The 15,247-nt window shown below is 34.6% G+C and overlaps 1 protein-coding gene across 4 annotated transcripts in view; it reads right to left on the reverse strand.

The window, feature by feature from the left end:
* PRR16 (proline rich 16) overlaps positions 1-15,247 on the reverse strand; it is a 164,514-nt gene that overhangs the window by 52,797 nt on the left and 96,470 nt on the right. The gene's annotated exons all lie outside the window — the stretch shown is intronic.

Consider the following 15,247-nt stretch of genomic DNA (forward strand, 5'->3'; position numbering starts at 1 on the left):
GACATGCAACTGATAGTGTCTACTAGGTGACCAAAACTTGTAATATAAAAGTCAAAAGGCCTTCCTGAAAACTGCCTTTCACACTATTTGTAGTTGAATGACTAGTTTTAAACTACAGATAACCACAACACAGGAACTAAGTATTTTCTCACAGGATATACATAAACTAATCACAGGAGCTGAAGGGCTACTAGTTAACTTCATTTCACTAACAAAATGTTCGCACCATTGTTTGGGGGACCCATGGGACATGTGTGATGTTCTGGAAGGAGAGCATGAGGCTGGGTGCCTCCAGTTTTGCCACAATCGTCCTTACCCCTTTCAGTTTTTCATTTTTACTTTTTTTTTTTTTCAAGTACTGCCACATGTTAATCACAAAAATAAATAAATAAATAAATAAAATAAAATAAAATAAAATAAAATAAAATAAAATAAAATAAAATAAAATAAAATAAAATAAAATAAAATAAAATAAAATAAAATAAAATAAAATAAAATAAAATAAATCTGAAGGCAGCAATTCTATCTGGTCAACTCACTCCTGTGCCCACAGGTAAAAGTAAACAAAAACTCAATAGCATGAAAGAGCTCCCTAGATTCCACTCTTCATACTGTAACTACAAGTTGTGTATTTGTAAAACCATAAAAATTCACATGCAATACTTTAGTTTTATAGCGATCAGTGCCCTCTTTCTTCTTATAAAAAGCAAACATGTAGATAACCATGGTTCAGAAAGAAATCTGACAAAATATCTTTGAAAAAAAAAAATCTGATTCCTCTCCAAGACCAAAACAACTATTCATTTATTTGTAGTTCAAAGCCAAAGACCTTGTTTCATTTAATTTTCTATTTTAGCATTTTGGTTTCTCTACAAAAATAATAATAATAATAACATAAAATTATACCCATACAAGATTTACTCCTCCCAAATAATTAGGATTTAAATGTTAGATACAGTTGAATTCTATCGGTATCTTCGGATAGCAGGAAAGCCAGCTTACAGGAGAAAGAATTCATATTTTCACTTCACTTTACATATGTAAGCAAGACATAGAAAACTTCTCAAAATGAAAGTAACAAGGACGGTACATTTGAGATATGTGCACTAAGCATGAAATTCAAACATATCTCTGCAAGTTTAGTGTGGATTTGTGTCAGTATTAGGGTCTGTATATGGCTAAATATACTATTGGATCCTCTTCTGAAATCTAATATATGTTTGTTTCTTTGTTTTAACTATCAGTTAGAGCTATGGAATGGGTTCGTGCAATCACAAGAAACTCCTTGGAAAGTAGCGAAATAAAAAAGAGATGTTAAACAGCTGCAGGGAAGACTGAAATGCAAGACATAACTGTAAGGCTGCTCAACACAGAAACGTTTGAAAGCTTGTACAGCAGATTGGCCTATATTACAGTATCTAATAATGCAAAATCTGATATTTTGTTGACTAACATTTGGTTTGTTTCTATTGCAATGGGATTATTTCAGCAAAAACGCTGTTTACTTTCCTTTATTTTCTACCATGGTACTCCCCTCAAAGTATCTATAACCATTTAAGACCACGGAAATCAACACTGCATATGTGAGGAAAAAGCCTATAGATTGCTGATGTTGTTATTGTACTATTATCTGTACGTATATCTCATGGAGATTAGCTGGACAATACACTAAGTGTACATTAGCTTAATAAAATTAATGCACAATTAATTCACAATTTCCAATATGAAATTTCCAAGAAAGAAGAAAAGTATTTAAATGTTATTTTAGCACAAGGAAAAACTTCTAATAATTTTATTTCCTTTATTTATGTAGCACCAGTCACAAATAACAGCCTATTTGCTTAGGCCTCATGTGTGCAACAAAAAGATTGTTTCTGTTCCACACAGTACAATATAAATGTACTCCATGCAATGTGATTCTAGAGAAACAGAAATGAGTATTTATTATTTTGAAATGGAGACATTAAAATTGATATTCCACTCCTGATACGAGGTCATAGCTGTAATTATGCATCACATGTGTCACAAAATGGCAGATCCTGGTGATGAGAAAATTTGTGTCCATTCAAACTGCTCTTTTGGCAATGCAAAAATTTTCTCAGGAGTAACATGAGTCTGGCCCTATGAACCATGCTTGAATTTAAATCACTGTAGAGTTTATCTCCTGCCCTCTGGGCAACTGTGTAGTACACAATGGAAATTTTCTGTCACCTGTCCATTTGTAAAACATAGAAATAGTATAAAATGGCTCTGACATGACAACAAAGTTTATCTGTCCAAATTAATTGCCAACACAGTTCATGATTCTGTTTACCGTTATGTTCTTTTGTTTTGTTTCATTTTCATCCCAGAAAGAAAAATTCAAATGAGATGGAAAAATAACAGTTACCGACTAAGACATTAACACTGATGCTGTAAAAAACTGCAAGTCAAAAGAAAAATAGACTCCATTTCACAACACACTTCCTATGGAGTCGTACAGACAATATTTAGAAACAAAAAAGCTGCTCTAGTTCTGCAGAATCTGTTCAGTGATAAAACAGGATTTGATTCACAAGTGCAAGTACAGAGAGTCATCTTCTTATACCCTGAGGAGCTCCTCAGCCATTAACCAGATTTGATGCCCCCTTCTCCCCTGCTCGCTCTGCGGGATCTTATGTGACACTCCCGAATAAACAAGGATGTCAGCTCAGTCTGACCCACTTTATGGATTTTATATTACACTACTTAGACTCATAGAAATTCTGCACTGCAACCAGCATTGTATGGAGGATATGTTGGGATATGTTGGTACTATGTATGTAATTTTTTCTGGGTGGTCAAAAAGATGTAATAACTCCCCAACACAAAGAGAAAGAGAGAAAGAGAGAAAGAGAGAAAGAGAGAAAGAGAGAGAGAGAGAGAGAGAGAGAGAGAGAGAGAGAGAGAGAGAGAAAGAAAGAAAGAAAGAAAGAAAGAAAGAAAGAAAGAAAGAAAGAAAGAAAGAAAGAAAGAAAGAAAGAAAGAAAGAAAGAAAAAGGAAGGAAGGAAGGAAGGAAGGAAGGAAGGAAGGAAGGAAGAAAGAAAAAAAAAGAAAGAAAGGAAGGAAGGAAGGAGGGAGGGAGGGAGAAAGAAAGGAATAATATACTAATTTTACAAGCAATTTGTAGCGCATCAGTTTTTTGTTTTTTTTTTTTAAATAAATTTCTTAAAAAATATAGAGAGAGTATAACGTATTGCTTTCTCACTGAAGTTAAACTGCAGCCCCTGTTTAATGTAACTGAGAATGTCATCAAATAAAATGTCTCGTGATTCTCAAAAGCTGCACAGGCTGGCGTAACATTTTCATTTTTCAATTTTAATTTACAAATTTTGTCTGGTTGTTAACTCCGCTAAGTGGTAAGGAACTTTTCTGGGTGAATATCCTAACTTGGCTAGATCAACACTCAAAACTTCCAATTTCTTACTGGGTGCCAGGATATTGTTATAAGAATATAACTAGTAAAACATGACATTAGAAGTAACAATTTATTTTATTTTTTAACCCTATCTTTGAAAAGAGTATCTTGTTAGCTACAATCACTTTTTGGAGTACTTGTCTTTGTGTAATTCTGCAATACACATCCAAAAATGTATACTTGATCTACTAGATATAGTAGATTTTATAATCTGTTTACATTAAATGTTCCACCAGTTTTTCTTTTCTTCTGTTTTAAAGGCAGTGGAAAACAAGACAGTAAGGTATTGATGTTCAATGAATATATAAACCACCAGCTGCATGCAATTCACCATAAAAAAAAAAAAAAAAAAAAGTTTTGTTTTGTTTTCAAATCTTCAAATCTTGAATAAAGAAGCAAATTACTTTTCAGAAAACAAAATAATATAGCCTTAAAAACTCATAAGATTTTAAGTTCACAGAACTCAAAATTATTTTTTTTTTCTGAGGCAACCATCCATTTTCACTGCTTTGTATGTTCTTTAATGTTTCATGTGATTTTATGAGTAAGATTTTATTTCTGAAAAGACTTGCAGCTCTACAAGCTAGCACTTCTGAAAAAAGCTACATATGCAAAATGGAAACAGTACTTAGCTCTGATATTACTTCTGAGATATAATAGTTATAATCCATGTATTGCTATTTAGTACTACAATTCAGCAGTGTAAAGCTATGAGATTTGATATGACATTTTGGTGGAAGTTTTGAGAAAATTACAGACAGATATGGATCTTGACCTTAAACCAACAAAAGACACATTAGGTCATGAGCCTAGCACAAGTTTTTTTTGCTTTCTTTGAACTAAACAGCATACTGGCAAAATGAACAAAATGTAGTCATATTTTTTAATGAAAAGAAGTATAATAAAGAAGTCTTCATTCTGGTATTTTTGTATCAATTCCAAAAACTTGCAAAGTTTGACATGGATAATTTTTCACTGTATGTACAAAAATTAAGTTCAAGACAAACTATTAGAACTCATAATTAATAGAACTGCAATCCAGTCCACCAGAAAGAAGACATGCTTGCCTATATGTAAAGAATTGGAAACATGCTATATCAGTAGCTCCTAGTATCTTCTGACTCCCTCTCTAGTCTTCCAAAAAGAAATCAGTTACTTGCTATAATTACTACAGAATTCTCTAAGACAAGCTGTCATACCTAACCTTCCCATCATCTTAAGTCGTTATATCTTGCAGAGTAGTTAGTCCTTTGTTGACAAAAATCAATGTTCAATGTAACTAAGTACACATGCAAAACTTTTTTTTTTTTTTTTTTTTTTTCCAAAGTGAGTCTTTACTATGCAATCTCTATGGGCAGCAGTGTTTAGCGGTCTTCAAGAACAGATTCCAAAAGCAGCAAGTTAATCTGGTACTGTTTGCCCTGAACATCTACTCAAAAAAAAACTAAAATAAATTAAAAAAAAAAGGTATTTTAAGTACCAGAGAAAGGAATGTCAACTACATAACAAAATAAATGTTAAAAAATAATGATAATTCATATGACTCACAATGAAAGCCGCAAGTTAATGGGAAATCAGTAATTTTTTCTTTATCATCAAACTGATGTTAAGTTTTTTTATCTGCTCTTTAAATTTCAGTTTTACAGCATAGATACAGTTTCTGTGACTATTTAAGCTCATGCAAGTAATGCAGTAATGCTCACTTTCACTTTGAGAACATAATAATCTACAGCATATCCTATCTCTCAAAATGGCTAGAATAAGACTATGATAAGCAGACTGTACAACTACTTTATTATTTGGTTTCAGTCTATTTTATTCTGAATTCATGGAATTATGAATTATATTTTTAGAAACATAAAGATTGAAGACCTTAATTTTTAATCTATTGGGTGAGAAAATAAAAGAAAAAAATAAATAAAAAGGATGACTCTGGACATGGTAAATGTACATTTGATCCATGATTTCTGTATACACATTTTTTTAAATTTATCATCACAAAACAGAAAATTTAAAAGACAAACTGCTAATCAGCATTCAATGTTTACATGTACACATAAGTGCAAAGGCCTCTGTGTAAAAGAGACAAGAGAATTGAAGTGTAACCCCTGAGTACGTGCTTCAGTAATACTCCTTCACAGTGAACCTCTTTTGTTTAATATACAGCATCCACAGAACACTGGAGCTACGAGACTTTGGTGTGTCCTCTGAATAACACATACATTCTAAAATAACAGTTTAGAAGCTGCTGCTTACTGCTGTTTTTCTCTCTAAAAGCAGAAAATAAAACTGAACAATGGCTGAATACTGACAAAAACTAAGGAATGGCTAATCTGTGCATTCTTGTTACTTCCAATGCTTTCTAAATGAAAGTTCTTAAAACAGCTAAAAATGCAGCACCATAAAATATTTGAGATTTTCGTCCCTATGTAACAATCTTTTTCTATAAATATTGATTCATAATGATTACAAATACAGTAACTTGTCTAATACCTAATGCTAATTTAAATGAATGCTAAATATTTCTCTAAGCTCATAACTGTTAATGTAAGCAGCATGAAGAAGATCCTTAAAGTACAAGCATCCCCAAGCTATTAATGCTCACCATGGAGACTGTATATACCCCTGTAGGATTAGAAAAAAGCATACAACTGAACACATAAACAGTGTCCTAGGTATACTATTCAGATACCCTAATAACTACTAAGACCAAACCAAACAAAGACAAACTTGTAATATTACAGCACTGGGAAAATAAATAGATAGAAAGATAGATAGATGAATAAATTCAAACCCCTCTAATAAAGAGGAAAAACAAACAAACAAAACCCACTACTACCACCACAATAGGCAGAGAATTAACCACTACTTTTTATTTTCCTTGGCACTCCAACAGAGGCTTTGGAAACACATGCTGAATATCCTTTAGTTAAAAAAAAAAAAAAAAAAAAAAAAAAAAAAAAGAAAAAAAAGAAAAAGATCCCCAAGAACAGCCTGTATATCTTTTTGGAGACCATGTGTTAGACTTGGATTTTTTTGGTTAAAAAGATTTTATTAGTAAAAAATCACTCCGAGCCTATATGGCCTCCGTATTTTAAGATTTCACCAACATTTATGTGACAATTTAAACCACATTTAAGCACAAATGCAATGTGTGATGAATTTGCATTAATCTGGAAGCAATAATTCTAAGAGTGTTGGACGTTGACTACACAATACCAACAGATCTGAAGAGAACTGACATATTTAGCTTAATAGACACATTTCCCACTTGTCCGCTGGTTTCAAAACACTACCCACAATCCATTAAGTTTCATTCTAATTCAAAGTCTGGACAAATCCAAAGGTCAAAGCAAAGTTTTGAAGAAGTGACAGTATCCTCCACTTTTTACAGTGAAAAACAAAACAACCCCCTGAATCAGAATGCTTTTTCTCTTCAGATATTTCTGAAATACTCTTTCTGAAATACTCTTTAACATAATATGACTACATTAAAAGAAACAACTTTTGCTTAAGCAGAAGGTTGAAGGGCCTGTCTTGATAAAATAATTATATTGATAATGATGGTGATTACTAAGAAGTTGTATAAGTCTTTCAGCTGAGAGTTCCTATGATGTGAGGTGGGTGAGCAGTTTTCTCTCCCCTGCTCCCCCTATGAGCTGTTGGCTACATCTGAAGTAAATGTGCTGCAGATGCTGCTCCAAGAATGAGAGAATAAAAAAGATGTTTTAATATTGATGGTGGAGGTTTCTTCAGACTCCAATTGACTTTTTCCATCTGGAGGTACAAGACATAATAAATAGCAGGAGATAGCCCATCGTTAGCTTATACCGCTAATAAATAATGGTGTCACTAATAAATAATAGCAACAAATCAGTTGAACCCTGCTACTAGAGAGAGTAGTTGCTATGAACCTTGTAGGTTAGAAATGAATACTTGATTGCCTTTTAATTATTAGTTGCTCCAAGTTAAATGATTTCTGCTCACACGGCATCCCATACTAAGTAAAGATTTTAATTAAAATTAAAGGAATATTTTAACTTAATATTTATGGATAACATTTTTTTCATATCCTTTTAAGTAAACACTACATTGGCACAAAAGAAATACAAAAATTAGGGGTTCTAGCTCATTCTTGTTTCTGTATATGTCATACAAGTCAAAACATTAAAAATGATTATTTTTTCTCTGTTTTCCATGGCTTTGATCTGAACCACATTTTTTATTCAATTTGCTAATTATATAAAGAAAGCCAATAACAATATTGTCAAAAAAAAAAATCCCTTACACACATAAATAAATTTGAATCCTTTGGGACATTAGTGCTGTTTTGTATGTATTTTAAACAGAGGGTAAAAAAATTGTATCTACTTTTTACAATTAAAAATATACTTAAATGATAAAGTGATGACTACAGTGTTCACAATAGCATATAAGTCTTGCTGAGGCTGTTCAAACTATTCAAAATTACACAGTCTAGTGGTACACATTAATATAGATGGCTGCTTACTTTGTAGTTAAAGCTGAATTTCATCAAAATGTTTTTTTCACAGTTTGAAGAAATGCTTTCTGGTTGCCTTACAGTCAAAAAAAAAAAAAAAATCAACAAAAAACATAACATTTGGTTTTGTGCGGTCTTATGTGGAACCAGGTGTTGGACTTGATGATCCTTGTGGGTCCCTTCCCACAAGGATCCATAGAACCATAAAGTTAAGGTTCTATGGAACTAAAGGCACATGGAGAGCAAAGGTGAAGGTGCAGAGTTTAGAGCTGAAGTTTGCAGTGAGATACACATTTTATTTGCTGGACTTTGCAAATGTTTATATAAACTCTTTAAGATGTCTTCAAGATTTAGGTACTATTCTGTTTTCAGATATAGTATTTGTACTATTAATCATACCAAGAGAAAGGCAGAGAGAAAGGAAGGCAGGGAAGAAGATTGTCTATGAACTCTGTAACTGAGGTATTTCTAGTACTTTTGAAGAAGGTAATTGTTTCAAAGTGTGCCAAAATGCAATATTATGTATTTTTATTTATTTATTTTTAAGTAACAGCTAATACATTTTTGTCCTTATAAGACCATTAGCTCATGTTTTTAGCACTATTATCTGCTTTTGAAAATCCATTTCTGGTTAAATGTCAGGTTATATGTAGCAAAACAGAAACACTGCTTCTCTGCAATCTGGTAAAATGAACATTGTGACAAAACCAAGAAGTCAAATCCAGACTTACTTGACCTATTTAAATATGCATACACACCAGACAGCTTCATTTTCACAAGGATTTTATGTTGTGTTAGTCAATTCAAGTTCACTGAGCAGTTCTGTCTCTTGGGATGCAAGCACAGGCATCCCAAGATGCACCCAAGACACACCCACATTCAAAACACTCAGAAAACAGAGATGCAATTTAACTGCTTGGAATACTTCACATACAGAAAGACAGTGACTGCTAGGTCTGTAATGTGCTTACACTTCTGGAACTGCTGAGTGACTAAATGAGAATTTAGCTTTTAACCATTCTTAGTTGAGGTATCAAAGACTTATTTGTTCATCTGCTGTATCCAGCTGTGGTGGTTTTACTGTGCTAGGCAGCTAAACACCACAACTGCTCTCTCACTCCCCCTCCTTAGATGAGGAGGGAAAGAAGTAAAGTAAAGAACAACTCATGGGTTGAGATAAGGATAATTTAGTTAAAGGGAAAAAAAATAATAACATAAATAATAATAATATAATAATAAATTCTAGCTACAAGTGCAGAGCACAACACTGTATGGGCCACTGCAGGGAAAGTTAGCATCCCAGCCAGACCCAGTACACCAGCACCATGGTGCTGTTTTTTCACTGCTTGTGGTCCTGCCACTCTACTGTGCACTCAGTTCAGATCCCTCTGCATCTGTGGCACACGTTTCTCTTGGGGGTAGTTAGTTACTTTTGCTGTTTTTAATGCAAGAGAAGTGTGACTTAGAAGCATTAATTAAAGGCTGAAGGTGAAATTCAAGAGGTCTGTTTACTTCAGTAAATAAATAGTTACATTATAGGAGGAACCTGCAGTAGTAGACTATATTGATAGAGAAAGTAGAAAACAATTTCCAAGCAGATCTGCAAAACACAGTTAGTGGGGTCAGGGGCTGGGGAGAGCAACCCCTATCCCAGCCATGCAGAGCAGCAAACTGCCATTGAGGTTCAGTGTAACTGCTGCAAATTTACATCAAAGATAAGGTCAGTGATGCGTACCTTGGCATAAGCAGCAGAGACATAGCCTTTGGAGGTTTGTTCTGGTTTTTGGCTTCTCTACTACGCATTGAGTTAGCACACTAATAAGAAAGTTACAGAATAGTTAGAGCTGTGGATAATTGTTTCTGTGGTGACTATGGCAATACGAAGAAAATCTGATCCAAACCTTATGGAGAGGGAAGTAATAAAGCAACTTCTTGTTTGCCAGATCTTCATTTCATATTATTTTCTGGAATTTACAAGACATGAATACCTCCTCTCTCTCACTTAAAACAACTTCTGCTCAGGTTAATTACAAAATACCACAAGTACTAAATAATTTCTTTGATTGCCACCCACATTACTAATCTGCTTTGAAGAGTCCTCATGTCCAGTCCTTATAATTCCCAATCCCTTTCTGATAATTGCAGTTCTTGTCACAGCAAGAATGAAATGTTTTGTACCTATTATGCTGAAGTGGTCCTTACATGTAAAGAGTGGGATTTTTCCAGTGCTGCTGGCAGGGTGCACAGACAAGCAATAGGAAGATAGATCAAGTGCCTGCTTCTCTCACTACACTACAAAGGTCATCCTGGTTTGGTTTGATTTCAAATAAAAATGGCAGCCCCATTATTAACAGAATGTGGCTGATGAGAAGAAAAGAGGTTATGTACAACAGAACTTTAGTATGTGCATTAATATTTTATCATAAAACTCATCAAAACTCATCTGCTATTGCTGTATATCACATAATCAGATAGCACCAAACAAATGACAATATGTTTAATCATTTTCTGGTCTATTACTGAAAAAAAGGAAAAAAAAAAAAAAAAGAGAGAGAGAGAGAAAAAAAAAAAACACTATACTGGCAAGCTTTATGGAAGTATATTAAGTATGTGTCTGATTTCATCATTTGTTTCTGTGTAGCATAACTGTGACATGCCACTACCATCATCTAGACAGAACATACGAGAAAAAAAGAACTTGAATTTACAAAGATTATGCTTATTTCTACTTTACTTAATATCAAATACTTAATACAAAAACACTGTAAAAAATCACAAATATTGTTAAGTGTTGTGTTAAATTAAGAAAGATGCTTCGCCGTTATGCAACACCATTTATCTTCTTGCTCTTTATCTTTTCCTTATTTAGATTGTACACTCTGACAGAGGAGTTACGATTCTGTTGTATACAGACACTTCTCCCCCCTTACCTCCTCACCCCCCCCCCAAATATGCACTACTTATTACCATTACTGTTCAACAAATTATGTTACAGCAAAACAACATTGGCTAATCCCATTTGCTGATATTGTTGGGCAATAGGTTCCTTCTGCAGCTAGAAAAATGAAACTCTAAATAGTCAAGTTTCAAGTGCAGATGTTAAAATATCAAATATCCCTTTCATTATAATTTCCTTACAATGTATGCTCTACAAATCCATTGGAAAGAAAACAAACAAACAAACAAACAAACAAAACCAACTCAAAATTCACCTAATCTAATTATATTTTGTTGAAAATGTGTTTTAGATAATAGCTATTGCAAGCAGTTCTAGAAATTGGATTTTTTCATGAGTAACACACATTTATATGATATACTAGGGTGCATAACACTAAATGTCCCCAGTGGAAAAGCTGAACATGCCATGCTGTCCCTGACTGCAAAGCCCTTGCCATGCCCTCACAGACACTGATCATCATACCCAAGCACTACTTATATCTTGTATCTTGCTGACATTCAAATACCGCTCATACCTGTCTAATCCCTCAAGAAGTGATTTAAGTCACTTGTCCCAGATACCAAATTTAAAGAAGAAAGCAATACCACTTTCTTTACATAAACAAATAAATCCGAAGTATATATACATATCCAATGCATGAGTTAAGTTCATGCAGGAGTGGAGACCACAGAACCTGTTACACAAAAGACGGATATAGTGGGTGCAGGATGAGGAGAATCACAGAATCACAGAACTGTAGGGGTTGGAAGGGACCTTGAAAGGTCATTGGGTCCAACCCCCCTGCCAAAGCAGGCTCCTTAGAGCAGGCTGCCCAGGTAGGCGTCCAGACAGGCCTTGAATATCTCCAGAGGAGACTCTACAACCTCCCTAGGCAGCCTGTTCCAATGCTCCACCACCCTCACCGTGAAGAAGTTCTTTTGCATGTCAGTGCGGAACTTCCTGTGCTCTAACTTGCAGCCATTGCCCCTTGTCCTATCCCCACAAACCACTGAGAAGAGGCTGGCTACATCCTTCTGTCCCCCACCGCTTAGATATTAATATACATTGAGGAGATCCCCTCTCAGTCTTCTCTTCTCCAGGTTGAACAGACCCAGGTCTCTCAGCCTTTCTTCATAGGGAAGATGCTCCAGGCCCTGTATCATCTTTGTGGCCCTCCACTGGACTCTTTCTAGGAGATCCCTGTCTTTCTTGTACCGGGGAGCCCAGAACTGGACACACTACTCCAGGTGAGGCCTGACCAGGGCAGAGTAGAGGGGGAGAATCACATCCCTTGACCTGCTGGCCACACTCCTTTTAATGCACGCCAGGATCCCATTAGCCCTCTTGGCCACAAGTACACAGTGTTGGCTCATGGTCAACCTGTCGTCCACCAGAACCCCCAGGTCCTTCTCCTCAGAGCTCCTCTCCAGCAGGTCGTCCCCCAGCCTGTACTGATACTTTGGGTTGTTCCTTCCCAGGTGCAGGACTCTACACTTGCTCTTTTTAAACTTCCTTTGGTTTCTTCCTGCCCATCTCTCAGACCGTCTGTAGAGAAGCTACACAAAGCAACAGTAAAACGGCCTTAGCAGCTGAGCAGTGTTATTCTACAGTACTGAAAGATAAAACTTACTGATCAGGTTCAGAAGAATTTCAGGTTTCAGCTTTCATAGAATTATCCATCTCAAAATCACCATGTTTTGAGGGGAAAAAAAACGTCAGTAAGATACCAGCCTGAAGAAGTCCCCACCAACACACTCATAGTGTTTTCTATTGCTCTCCCAGGCTACATTTGTTCTGTTACTGTCTGGCTTGGTGCCCCAGGTTTCCATGCAAGCAAGTTAATAAAGCAAGTTCTACAGCAAGTTAATAGAAGGATATACAGTGTGTGTCAAATCACTATGACTCTCTGAAGCCATTATCTATCCATCTTTATCCATTTCAATGTACATTTGCAAGGTTACTTAAATCATGCACTATGAATTATCTGGTCCTGTCTGTCCTTGTTTGATTTGCCTGTTTGTTCCTAGGTCTCAGAAACCCTAAATCCTCTCTGGTACCCACAGGTGCTTATATACTAGGAGTGAGAAAAACATTAATATCTCTTGACATAAAATTGTTCACAAATTCTCCATCAAGTACACTTTGCCTACAGTTTTTCTTTCCAAACCAACACAATTTCACTCAGATTAGTACACACAGCTCTTTCTAGAACTGAGGTCATTCAGTTTCTGGCACTGAATTTCAATATGCACTGAGACCAATGCACTCACTGACTACACAACACACTGAAAAATGTAGCTTTAATTATCTGTTCTAAGTTATTACAGAAAATACTACTTTCTACCACAACTGACTACAATAATTTGTGGTAAGCATGAATGTATGAAAATAATCGACTAGTATGGTATCTCAGTGACTAGCAAAAACAATAAGCTGCACAAACATGCTTTCATTTAAATGTGGATACTACACAGAAATAAATTTATAAAAATATACGCATGTTGCATCCATGTACATGCACACTCACAGCAGAAAGGTAATGAAGCAAATGCAGCATAAAAATTGTTCAGCTTATTCATAAGCCTGCATTCTCTGGGCTGCCTTATGCAATTCAAAATTTTTAGCATATCTCACATGCAAAAGATAAACCTCAAAATAATTTAAGAAAAATGCTGGAATGCTACTTACAAATCAAGTAAAACACTTTCTGTTGTATTTTTATGTATTAAAAATCAGTTGATATCTGGGCAGCAAGAAGAATTACCTTTTTCCCAGTGGTTTATAGTAAAGGATAGATAATTAAAAAGAATAATAATTGAAATATTAAATATATATATATATATATATATTTGAAAATATGTGTAGTTATAAATAAAAGCAATAATACAGTTCTTCCATTGTCTCTAACAGTAGTAGAGACCTTTAATCCTTATGTAAACCCTGCCCTTTGAGAAAAGGGAATGCATGAAAATATAAGATAACAGATCCAAATTGTGGAAATGAAGAAAAAAAAGAATCTGCATTTTAGGCAGGATGCCATTGTTAAATTCATAATCTCATAACTTAAATTAATAAATTTCATACCTGGGAGAGTTTACTGATTGTTATATGTAAGACTTTGATTTAAAAATAAACTCACCTTATCTGGACATCCGACTGCATCTAACTTCCAGATTAATGTGTTCACTTACAGAAAGAAACAAGTAGTAATATTTTTACAAGTCCATCTGATGCACCTGATGGCTGGAACAAAGTATGCCAACTTTCAAATACACAGGATCTTTATTAGGCAAGGAAAAAAAAAAAAAAAGAGTATTTTTGCTTTTACTTCTTTCCAGTTTTCTGCCAGGTTAAACACCTTTATACATGGAGTCCCTTCCCTCAGTAACATGAAAACTTTGAAAAAGACAGAGAAAAAAAAAAAAAACACAGATTGGGTATTCCAAGTGCTTTACTAAACCCAGACATTACATTCCACCATTTCATTTTGTGAATTCTACCAAAAGAAGGGGTAAAAAATTAATACTTACAAAATCAGAAATCAGAGGAGAAATTAATTATTTTTGTTATGAGAAAAGAAGACATAGCAGTCTTCTATCCATGAGCAATGAAATACTCTACCCAAAAAAGCAACATTCAATGAAATTCAAATTAAATTCTATCTTGTGTTGATTCAGTGTCTTGTCAGAGCTCCTGAAATCTATTATTTGAAGATATTGCAAGTCTCCTTTACACTGTCCACTTTCATCACACTACTTCTAAAACCCTACATTGTTTTGATTAAATGTGTGAACAAAATTAAACATGCTTTTCATGATCTGTATGTCTGACATTTCCCACACCTATTTGCTCTTCAGATCTTTCACTGTTATCTTTTGCCAAACAGTCTCTCTGTAGCAATGGGTCTAGTACAAAATATTTAACATTTGAGCCACACAAAAGTAGGACTGTATTAGTTCAAAGCATGTCTGACATTTACATCGGTCAACTTTTAAAGCAGCTATAGCTAAACTGAATAAAAATTACCTCATGAATATACAATAATCCCAGAAAAATAATTATTTCTCCACTGAGCTCCTGTTCTATTAGCTGACACAAACTACTATGTTCATAAAGTCTATACACGGAGATTTGTAATTAGCTACAGTTGCCAAGACATCAGTATTCCAGATTGTACCACTGTGAGGTACCAAAGTAACTGCACTGATTATATTAAACTAGACATTAAAGTTTTCATATTCAATAGCACTATGCATGTGCAGTGTTCACATAGCAAGTAAAAGTGCAAGAGCAATTCACATTTCCCAAAGCTTAGTAACCACTAGTACCAAACTGTAAGAAATGTGCTGACTCCCAATTTCATGTTTCATG

Source organism: Anas acuta, chromosome Z (assembly GCF_963932015.1).
Source record: "Anas acuta chromosome Z, bAnaAcu1.1, whole genome shotgun sequence".
In the NCBI taxonomy this organism is placed as follows: domain Eukaryota; kingdom Metazoa; phylum Chordata; class Aves; order Anseriformes; family Anatidae; genus Anas; species Anas acuta.